The following is a 12910-nucleotide window of genomic DNA, read 5'->3' on the forward strand; positions in this document are numbered from 1 at the left end:
ATCCCCCTCCCACACTATCTCTGTTGATACATTTTCACTATTTACCCCCTCCCTCTCCACCTAAAAATCCTGGATCCTTCCTCCCTTTCCACCCAAAAATCCCTCCTCCCCTTCCACCAAAAAAATCCTGGATCCTTCACTTAGAAATGGTAACCTATTATTATATAAAAGCACAGCAAGGTAGATATCTTTTGGCAGCAACTAGTAATAATGCACTATTTCAAAAATAAAATCGATTTGTACAATCAAAATGGCATCAAAACCATCCTGAATGACTTAAATCTTTGAAACTACACTAAGCAGCGCGTAATCAAGAGTTACTGGGTACTTGTAAAAAATCTGTTTGATATAGCTAGTGTAAATGCTGTAATTGTAATTACAAGTAATGAAGACAAGGATTTTCTTCTTGCACAGAGAAACTGGTAGAATAGGAGTAATGGAATTAATGGCAAGATCCTAGCTGCTAAAGAAGCACTAATTGAGCAAAGAAAAAGCTCGGAAACACTTGAATTGGCGCACTGAATCTTGGCACACTCAAAAAGCTGAAGAAGCATTACATTTGCTGACTTAGTCCAGTTGGAAACGTCTGACAGCAGTACTAGTAACAAAGAATTACGTAAGGAGAATTCTGTTGTTTTGCCTGGAGATATAATTCCAAAACCAATGAGCAAAAAGCGCCACAAGAAATATTCCCATTGCTGCACTTTTAATGGCTTTAGATATGTCTAAAGTTTCTGACATAAATGCAGTGCTTGAGTTGACAGAGACATTGAGTTGACAGAGACATTGAGTTGACAGAGACATTGAGATCCCTTGGACAAAAGATTATTAGTTCGTTCACTTGTAGTGAGTGCATAAATCACTGCATCTAGATTGTTAAAAAACTGAAAGCTGATTTTAAAGAAGATGCTCCTATAGTTGTTAATTGGGATTGCAAGCTGATGCAAGAATGACATTTAAAACTTATGTTGAGCAACTTCCTGTCATAGTCTCTAGTTTGAGTGAAAAACAGCTGTTGACTGTTGTAAAAGTAATAAATTTCAAGCAACACTGTTGTAAGTGCCTTCAAAGAATTGTACTTGGTAGAAAAACTGTTGGATTGTCATTTGATACAACTGCCTCAAATCTCTGGATGAAAGAATGGGGCATGTATTATCATTGGAGCAAAACTTGAGAAGGACCTACTCTATTTTACAGGTCAGTATCACATCTTGGGGGTGGTAATTAAAACTTATATATATATATATATATATATATATATATATATATATATATATATATATATATATATATATATATATATATATATATATATATATATATATATACAACCCTCGGAATTAGGGTCGGCATTCGGCAATGCCGACCTAACCTCAAAAAGATTGAGGTCGGCAAATTATTGCCGACCTCATTTTTCCTAATTCCGAGGGTTGTATATATATATATATATATATATATATATATATATATATATATATATATATATATATATATATATATATATATATATATATATGTATATATATACTTGTAACAACAACAAAAAAGTAATGACAAAAATTATATACAAAAAATGCTTTGGAGTGTCTGTTTTGATAACACTAAGGTTCTTTATAAGAAATTTATTTTCATGGCGAGCAAAATTTACCACCAGGTTTGAATGGCTCCGCTTGATCAAAAATATACCATTTTAGTACAGGTTCTAAAGCTTTAATTTTGCATTCCCACACAAATTTGAAAAGTTCAGTGGAGTTTGCCTTACTTTTATAAACAAAAGAGTTTCTATGTTTACACCTGTCTTAGAATTTTCTTGGTAAGGCCAATGTAATAATATCCTTTTTCTTCTTGGTGAGTTTTTACGTTGCAAATATAAATAAGATTTTTTGTAAGGCATTTTTCATTGAGTGGGCATAAGGTGGTTGGTCGACAATTGCGTAATTAATTGGCATTTTCATGAGAATTAAATAATATACTTTTATTATGAGAAGTAATAATACTCTTGATGTTTGGAAGGCAGCTATAAATAACCTTTAAGTTGTTTGAGTTAAAAAGTTGGTGAAGTTTCTTTAGGGAAACATTTATCAATTGTACTCAAAAATGTTTTTGTTTGTTATGACGTTGACCGAATAAGGTGGGTTAAACCAGATGTTTCTTTTTCAAGATTTTGTATTATAATTTTGGATGTTTGGAATGAAATTGATCTTATCTTTGAACCCACAAGAATTTAGAGCATTATTATAAATGGTGCTCCTTTGCTTGAAGATATATTACTGATCAAAATCAAAAGCTTCTATGCTTGAAGATATATTACTGATGCGATTTGGGATCATTTTTGATCATTTCATTTCATTCATCATGTCATTTCATTATGTCATTTCATTCATCATGTCATTTCATTCATCATCATTTTCAGATTATTCATCAATCATTTCTTTGCTTGAAGATATATTACTGATGCAATTTGGAATCATTTTTGGTATCGATTTAATGACGTTTGGTCTCAAATATTTTCAGTTATATTAAGTAATTACAGTTATGACGCTTAAAAACATTATGATGCTAAAATAGATATTAACATTTTTTCTAGAAAACATTATGATGAAAACATTATGAATAAATATCAGAAAAACTATGTTGCTTATTTTTCTAATGTATTAATGATATGATACAAAACATTATAAACTTTAAATTTTAAAAGACTAATACTAAAACACTTTTCAATAAAAATAAAATAAAAAGTAAATATAAATATATTTGTGGATTTTTTTCAGAAAAAAGTAAAAAGTGGGAAAAGACTCAATTCAAATAAAAAGTAAAAGACTCATGCAAGATCATGAATGGCTTTTAGGGCCACCACACTCTTGTGTTTCTTAACCATGTAATATCGACTACATAACGCTCTTAGAATTATATCAAGAAGTTTATTGGTTGAAGTTTATTGGTAGAAACTAAAAAAAAATTAATTTAAGATAAAAAAGAAGATACCCGGTGCCGGGTACTGTAACAAATAGCCGATAGCGGGTATCCGGTAAAACAGCAGATTTGCCGGGTCCCCGAGTCCGAACCGGGTACCTGATTAGCTACGTTTGATTGAACAGCTGCTGAAATTCTTAGACAGATTAGGGGCTCTTGGTTGCAAATTTTTCAGGAGGCTGTAACTTTTGCTGGACTGCTAGGATTCTTAACTGAAATCAATACTAAAAGAAAGGGCAAACTAAAGCACTTTCACGATGAGGCATCAAACACAATCCATTTTCAATGGATTGCCAAACAATGGAATTCAAAGTGAACGTTTTTAATGTTGATAGTCTGATCCAGTGATTTGGTTCAAGATTTGAGACAAGCAGAATGATTGGATGTTTCCATTCGTCTGGTTAAATAATTATAATCTTTTATAAAAAGTTTAAAATAATTTATGAGCAGCCGTGGCGCAGTGTTTAGAGTTCTGGCTCAGAACCCAGAGGTCCGAGGTTCAATGCCAGCTCTAGCCATATAAGCGACATTGGTACGGAAGAAGGCGTAAACTTCTTGTTAAATGCTCTCCCGCGTTGCTCCGTGATAAGACCGTAAGGACTTCTGGGAGCACCTAAAACAACTACAAAAAAAAAAAAAAAAAAAAAAAAAATAAAATGTTTAAAATAAATGTTTAAAATAAGTTTTCATCCGAGAAGAACAAAGTGAATCACATTGAAGAAGTTCGCCGTTTTTACAATGCCCTCAAATCAATTTCTAAGCAAGGAAATCCAATGCAGCTACTCAATCTAATCTTTGAAAAGAAGCTTGAATACCTTTAGGCATAAATTTGCATCATGCTCCGGATTTTCAACACCATTCCTGAGTCAGTTGCTGTGGGAGAACAATCGTCTAGTAAACTAAAAATTGTAAAAACCTTTCTCTGTTTAACCATGGGTTAAGATTACGTCGCTGATACTTGGTTATTTTGATTGAAGAAGATTTTGCTGAAAAGGTGAGCTACAACAATGCATTTGATATTTGGACCGCCAGAAAAACTCAAAAACTTCATTTTAGCGCCTTAATTGACTTTCTTGAAGTTTTTGTTGATTGAATTTTTGTTTATTAGTTTTAAAACTAATGTTTTGATTCACATGTCAGTTTTAAATAATGAACCGTTTCTCAATCCAGAAAGTTGATAGTAAAGCAGAAATACAACGTGTTGTATCAGAATTAAATATTTCCTTCGCTCACAAAACTTTAAATTTTGTATTTTCTTGGTTGAAACAAGGGCGCCACTCACCATATCTGACCCGGGCGCTGTTGGCGCTCTCGAAGGCCCTGGGTATTGTAGAATGGGAAGACGGGTTTTTAAAGGCATAGCAAGTCAAGAATTTTATTAAAGTGCATGTTTTGTTATTTATATTGTGTCTTTAAATATGCATTCCATAGTTACTGATGTAACGTTTGCAATTTTCATACCTAATTTAAATACTTTCCAATTATATATCGTAATAAAAGTCAAAATTTATATATATGGATAATATTAGTGTACATATAAAATTTTCAGACTATTCGTATTTATCTTCAAGTAGAAAAATATATGTTCGTTACTGACCTAACGCTGCGATCTGCTATTTTTTCTTAATATTAACATTTGACTTCAAGTTTTTCTGAATGTTAAAAGAAAAAATACTTAAAAATTACTTTCAATTAAAGACTCATTTATGTAGATGATTTTATGTACATATAAGCTATATAGATGTATTAATTCCCTTTGCAGAAGATATTATACTGAAGTTCATTAATTACTGACATAACGTTACTGACGTAACGCTCTAACTCAGAGAATTATAGTTGATTTAAAACATACTAGCTTAGTCAAATTTTATTTTATTTTTTAATAACATTTATTCTTGATAAAATTGGTATATTAAATATATTATATAATTCCAGTAAACCTTGGGGCGTATCCTGTGGGCGCCAAAATGAAAAGGCGCTTAAACCTTGAAATACATATTTTCTACTGCCTTTGCAAATTGGGATGTTGTTGTTACTTTGATATTTTGAGCCAAAATTCTGGATGTTACAAATCTTTTAATAAATCCTCCAATTCCGTCAACAACGGATTTGCCGTGCATGGGTGCAAAAAAAGTCCATTTAATTGTCATCTTGTGTCGTTTTTTTAACATGTTTAAAGACTTGTTTATTTACTTATTTTTGAACTGAGATGTTGCATTATGACTCCAAAATGTAACTTATTGGACTGTTTCTGGCAGCTTCTCCATAATGACATCAAAAAAATAATCACGGTTTCTTTTGAATGTTTTTGATGGTCCAATGTAATTGCAAGTGACTGCAAATAACACCGATGCTATAAAACTGAGGTTAATATTGAAACTGAAGTCTAGCCGTAATAAGCACTTTGTGGTTTGTTTTAAGTGATACATTTAAAAGTTTCTGCAAAATCAACTCCTACGACAGCTTCATGAAACACTCAATAAGCGGATTCTCACATGTGAAGTTTAAGTGCGCGTCATTGCCTGTCAACAAATAATCAAATATGGGATGTAACTTTTTTAAAGTTACTAATTTAAAACGCATATTTTCATGAATAGCGCAAACACAAACTTTATGTGGTACTTTGGTGATTGACAAAACATTACATTGTCTTAAGTAAAAAAAGTTTGTTAATCCAATAAAAGTACTTGAATTCTGTTTTTTAAATATTCCATAAACTTCCTTTATAGGGTAGATAAAATGTTCAAAACTAATTTTTTCATTTTGCTTTCACAAGCTTCAACATAGTCTGATATGTTTGGTGGTGTTGTAGTTATATCATCGCTTAGATAAAAACTTTGCGCTAATTTTATAGTGATACACTGATTTTATACTGAAACACTTTTACAGTTGCTGCGATCTAACTGAAACAGTTGATTTTCTAATAATGTTTTCAAAATGGTAGCATTTTGTTCTGGAGATCCAACTAAGGCATTTTTTACTTTTTTCATTAACTTAACTTTGACATGAGAACAAGAAAAAGGACTTGTCTTATTTGTTGATCGCGTAGCAGTTCTTTTCTTCTCTTTATATTTCTTTTGCCTTTCGCTATTTTTTGTATTTCTTATTTTCGAAATTTTTAATCTTTGTCTATAAGTTTTTAATAACCTGCATTAGAGTTTTATTTTCCTCTAGATTCTGTTTCCTCCATTTCGCAGACTTTTATTTTGGTCACTTACTATATGATAAAAACAAAATTACTTTTTTTATACTTTATATGTAACGACTTCATTATTAAACAATTAAAAAATAAACCTCACGGCATGGTAATTTAATTTTTCAAAAGTAAATCTTATGTTTGAAAGTACAGTTTTCAAATTATAAAAAAATAAAAATTCTGTGACAATGTAATTAATTGTTATTTAAAGTTGCGTTACGTCAATAACAATGTTTTAACGTCAATAACATTGGCAATAATGTTGGCAGCGTAAAGGTGTCTCATAGCTAACTTTTGAATATATATTTATATTAATTTTAAAACATCTAAAGTACATATTATAATAATCCATAGGCATAAACAGTCAAAGAAAGATTTTTTAAATCACGATTTTTTAAAGTTTCTATGGAATGCACCATATAATAAGTTATAGTTTTTTCTTTTTACTTAATTATTATTATTCTGTTATCAAAAAAAAAACCAAACACAATAAATTTGTTTATAGTTTGATGAAGAGGTGCGACACCAGGCCCCTCTATGCTGACGAAAAAAATACATAGAAGCTACAGACAAATTAGCAATTGTGTTTCTAAAATTTTCTTTGTTATACTGTTTTTAAAACCACTGATTGATTGAGCGTTCACTGATGCTTTTGAAAGCGTATTTCATCGGACAACAACTCTATTTAAAAAAAATGTTATTTCGTTTTTCACAATTTCGTACAAGCTGGCGTTCAAGTTTTTAATCATCCTCTCTTAAAATATACTTGGCTTTACTGTTTGAAAGTTTTTGCGAGACGAAAAAACTGACTAGTTTGAGTTGACTCATGATTTTAAATTGCTCGATTAGGTCTGCTCTTTTACGGCATTCTTCAAGTGTTGATAGACCAAGCTGCTGGAGTCGATTTTCATAGGACAGGTGTTTAATATATGATATTGATTTTGTTGCTCGATGTTGGACTCAATGATTTGCTCGAGTATAGCGATGTCGGACTTTGCGCGGCGACCAGGCTTGTACTGCAAACTTAAAGGTTAAATAAGAAAATCTTTGGTTTTTCGAAGTTTTTACTTACGCTCCTTATGTTTACATGTATTACTTTACTTTCATTAGGCTGAATTTTTAAAATGCTGAAAATATATACATTTTAATCTTTTAAAATATTTTTGATGAAAAAACTTCCATCACAGTTAAGGATGGAGGGGGGTTCAGGTATATGTGATCGTTTGTGACAGGAGGGAAGGGCTTAAGAATTAACAAAGATAAGGTAACGCGCTTTATGGATGACCATAATTACATTTACAAACGATTTCTTTTACTAAAACAAAAATAAATAAGATTCTAACTGATTTTTTTTATATTAGGAGAATAGCAAATAAATCTTTTTTCTTTTTTAATGTCTAAATACAAATATTTATATAACTCTTATTTTTATTTAATATGTGTATTTATGTCAACTAAAATAAGAAGACATATACAAATAAAAAAGAAATAATATAAATAATTTCAATAAACTTTAAAACAAAACTAAAAAAATTTTCTTTTACATTCTCCGAACCAACGCGACGAAATAAGAATTACTTAATGACGTAATTCAAAACTTTAGTAAATGCTTACAGTTTTAACTTACGTTACACAAATTTAAATTTAAAATGTGCCTTAACTAAGCATCGTTATTTAAAACTTTAAATGTAAAAACAAAACATTTAATATTCTTTCGCATATATTATTAAAAAAACTCAAGATTTTTACCTAAATTTTAGAAAAAACAAATTTTTATCATGCCTTTGTTAACTTACGGTAACTGAAAGTATATTTTAAATAAACTTTTGTGTTCACAGCAGTATTTATTTGCTAAAAGTTGACGAAAAAGAGAATAAAAATTTACTACTTTTTCATTTTCCGCCGTGGAATTGCCCATATATTTTCTAGTTACATTCTTTCGAAAGCAAAGGTCCTCTAAAGACCATCCCAATCCATTAAAAGCAAATCTTACACAATATCAGGTTAACTCTATTAACAAAAGGAAAAGCAAAACCCAACCATTTGCGATGTCGTTGTAATACCAAAGAAAAAGATATCGGAAGATGTTGATTTTCAAATAAAAAGTAATACTCCGTCTTAATGCAAGCCAAATACAGAAAATGATTTTACTGGAAGTAGTCAAATTAAAGTTGAAATTAATAGTACTTTGGGCCATCATTATGGTTCCTTAGCTTTAGGTGCTTCAAATATTAATAATGTTAAAACATGTGACCAGTCTACTTAAACCATTTATAATAAATATCTACTTGCAGCTAAACTCTCCTACTGGAATAGTTCAAGAAAAGTTAAAACCTCTACTAATTCATTTATGTTATCAATAAAAGAACAGTTATTTGTTACATTATTAAGACTTTGTAGAGTGTTTAATATATTTACTCTTGCTCATATGTAGTGTGAGTTTGTTTTGAATACGTCTCATATTCACAACTTGGATAAGGTATATGTTTCATTATTTTAAATGTCTTGAATATAAATAGGGAGTTTAGGCAATATTTATGGCAAATGTAAATATTTTTTATATTAAATGCATTATATTCCTTAATATATTTCCTTTTCAAAATGGTTTCAACCACCTCTGTAGCTTATTTAGTTCCAAGGATATACGTGTTTTAATATTTTCAATTCATAGACTTTTTATGAAATATTTTCTTAAAGTATCTCGTTCAATTTTTGGCACCGAAAAAAAAAAATTTTTTATCTTTTTTTTTTTTGCGTAAAAAGTTGCGTAAACTAACTTATAATAAAATTTTATTAGAAAATAAAATGTAAATCTAAATTATTTGAACAATTCATAAGAAGAATTTTTTGGGGGGTTAACGCAGACGTACCATGAAGTAGTCAAATAACTGTATAATATGTTTGAATATGTTTTAAAACTTTTTGACACAAAATAAATTTTCAAATGTTTTAATTTATAATACGTTGAGCGTAACAAAACTTTGATGATAAATATTAACTTAAATTAATTTTATTTTTCTTTAATAAATTATCAATTGAACAACGTGGACCCAAATAATACACGCCGAAAACGTCAAAATACGTACAAAATAAAAATAAATCTACAACTTATTTTTACACAAACAAAAAAAGAAATTAGTCAAAGACTTGTTAATAATTTCAGTATTGTTATAGATTCAAAAAAAGATTTAACCACTTATAGTCTACTGATTCGACTAATTTATTGTTTTCAGCACCTATCATAATATAAAAAATGTTATATTTTTTAATGGGGTTAGGGTTTTTAACTTTTTAAAAATTTTGAAAACAATGAATGAAAAACTCGTTGAATTGTTCTATTTCATTGTGTTTGGCTTTATTTGATTGTGTACTTTCGAGTCCTTAACTCAAGGGGGGGGGGCGTTTATTATTTTTGGGAAACTTTGCCACCCACACTAAGCTTATTAAGACCCCCTCCCGTTTATTAATTTTTACTTGTTTTAACAAAAAAATTATATCTAAAAACTAAAAAAAAATCAGTGAAAAATCAGCTTTAAAAATCAAAAAATACATACTAGTTACTGATAAGTAATAAAACTTTCAGTGTAAATTCTGACCCTCTCCTTCCCCGGTTCATTAAATCTTGACTAAACCCCCCATCCACTTTTATTACCCCCCTCTTGTATTAAGAAATTGAGATTACATAGATTAACAGACACATGGAAATACTTATACGGATTATCTTATCAATAAAGGAAATGACCATACTTCATCAGGTTCGTTATCATACTTAACAAGGTACGTAGTTCTTCTACCGTTTAATTGATCAATTTGAACCACTTGCGCACGTTCCCAAGATACTTTAAGAGCATCTTCTTCTCTAAAACGATTTTGTATAGAAAAACCTACAAAATCAGATGGATTGTTAATAAATTTTGATAAGGAGTGCTTTTTTTGTTGCTCTATTAGTTTGTTTAGTCTTGCATCCTGAATTTTTACCATTAATTCTTTTTTTTTGTTTTCAACAGCTGCATCACGTATTGTACGAGGCTTTAAATTATTACTTATATTATTACTTAAAGATTGTTTGTTTGGTGTTAAATTTGCTTGAATAACAATAAGAAGATTTTAATATAATTCCTCTGAAGACAAGTTTATTCTTTTGCTTCCTTCTACTTTTGTTTTACAAAAATGTTTTTTGTCACATTCAACACATAAGATTATGCGATAAAAATTAAGTTGAGCAAGGAGTACTTTTGATTTCAATGGCTCTTCTATATTAGAAACTGTTTTCTCTGCTTCCTCTAATGATATCCATGCCCTTACATTTAAATTTATCAAATCATTACAAGCTGCAACCTTTTTATGTTGTAGTTTAATTTCTTCTCGATTTTTTTCTTCTTGCTTTGCTAGAAGGTGCCTTTTTTAAGAGCTTCTTTTCTTTCATCATATTTGCTTTTCATTAATGTTACTTTAGTTCTTGAATATTCAAGCAATTGTTTTATTTCTTCATCTGATTTACTATTAAGCCATTCTAATGTTTGGTTCTGAGACCACATTGCCAAAGCCTGGATAGTTTGAACATTTGCATTGGGTTTTGTGCGAACCATTAAATCCAAAATGGCAAAGTCGCTTTCTGATGCTTTATTAGTGACAGGGACATTAGAAGCAGCTTCAGAAACAGAATTAGATGGATTCCAATATTTACCACCTGGTAATTGATCAGCACACTGACTTTCCAAAATAACAAGAATTGAGTGGAAAATAATTTCAAGTGATTGAACAGTCAAAGAATCAAACTCATCATTTTGAGTGCATTCAAACAGCTTGGTGTAAAACACATCTTGATGAAGAAGATTGGTATCCTCAAAAAATTTTCCATTAGCACACAATAAAGAAGATGCATCGATACAAAGAGATGAAAGTCTAACTTTCAAGCAAAGTAGGTAAGGGTTTAAAAATAATATACTTTCAAGTGATTCGATAATTCTCTTCTTAATAATTAATTTCTTTTTCAGTAGCTGAGTTGCTAACAACGTCACAAATGTCATCTACTATATTAGTAAAGTTATGCAAAACAGTTGCTGCATCTTTGCCAACCACTTCTGACAGACCAAAAAATAAAGTTTTCCCACTAGTTGTAGTAATTTGAAAGTTTTGATAATGCTTATGGTATTTCTGAGTACCATCACCATGCAAACAATTGCCTATATTAGAGTTTTTATTTATCAAATTATTTTCAAGCATTGCTTCCGCAACTTGAAATTGACCTAAAATTGAAGCTTCCTGCATTAACCTACATTTTACAGCGGCTGATGGCAGTCTAGATATGTTCTTTTTGGCTAGTTTGTTTAAAACTACTTTTATGACTTCGTTGACACTATTCGTACTCACGTTCATTGAAAGAAGTTTCATTATTGTTTCTCGAATGTCATTACTGTATCTGCCATCTTCAAATGTTATTACTTCGTCATCATCCAGCAAAGAAACCAATTTTTGAAGTTCTAGATTCTCCTCTATTAAAATGTTTGTCTTACTATATAACGAAACAACTTCCTTCTCTAAACTTATAACATCTTTCATATTGTTGTCATTAATATAGTTGGTTTTATTTTGCAAAATAACTTTTAAATTACTCACTTTTTTTTGCAGCTTTATTTTTTCGTTTTTTAATTCAGAAATGTTTATGTCTGAGTTTTCAAGAATTGAATTAATATCAGTTATTTTATTTTTTAATTGCAATATTATTTTTTTTTTTCTTCATTTTTTAACGAATTTATTTTATTCTTTTTTATTTCCAGCTGAGTATCACAATATTTTATTTTTTTATTCAAATTTCTAATATTAAATGATTCTTTTTTTGACTTTAATAGCTCTAATTTGTTTTCGATATTATTAAGCTTTTCTTCTTTTTCACAATAACACTTTTTAATAAAGTTTAATTCAGCTTCTATTAGAGAGTTTTTTGAAATAAGTACTTTTAGATTGTTTGACATATCTTCAAAATCTTTTAGATGTGTAAAATAAAAAATTTGTAAATCTATCATAGATTCCATTTTCCTTTTTAAAATTTTATTTTCTTTTTTAGGCATTTTGTTTTCGCTTATCAGTATTGTTTCTTTAAGAATTTCGGATGCATTCACTGTATTATCAAAAAAATTTGCCACAGGTGGAAAAAAGGCTTTACCTAATAACAATGGCAATTTTTTATTTTTTCGTTGTTACTTTAATTTTCTGATGGTGTCAACTAATCTATTTATCTTTTTGGCTAAAGCTTTCTTGCAGCAGAACAGTTCAACTTTAAAATCCACACAATATCTACAATATATTGCATCATAAGATGTATCTTTTAAAACCAAATACCAATCATAAATACTTTCATTTATCATTTTACCTAAATAAATAAAGATTTTCCAGTCATCAATTTGAAAAAATATATAAACATATAAATATATTATTTTAAGTCTTTTACTTATTATATATATATATATATATATATATATATATATATATATATATATATATATATATATATATATATATATATACATATATATATATACATATATATATATATATATATATATATATATATATATATATATATATATATATATATATATATATATATATATATATATATATATATATATATATATATATATATATATATATATATATAGTTACAAATAAGACTTACTGATAAACTGCTGTGATACAATTACCAAATGGTTAGCAAAAACCACATTAACAACACAAAAC

Source organism: Hydra vulgaris, chromosome 02 (assembly GCF_038396675.1).
Source record: "Hydra vulgaris chromosome 02, alternate assembly HydraT2T_AEP".
NCBI classification, from domain to species: domain Eukaryota; kingdom Metazoa; phylum Cnidaria; class Hydrozoa; order Anthoathecata; family Hydridae; genus Hydra; species Hydra vulgaris.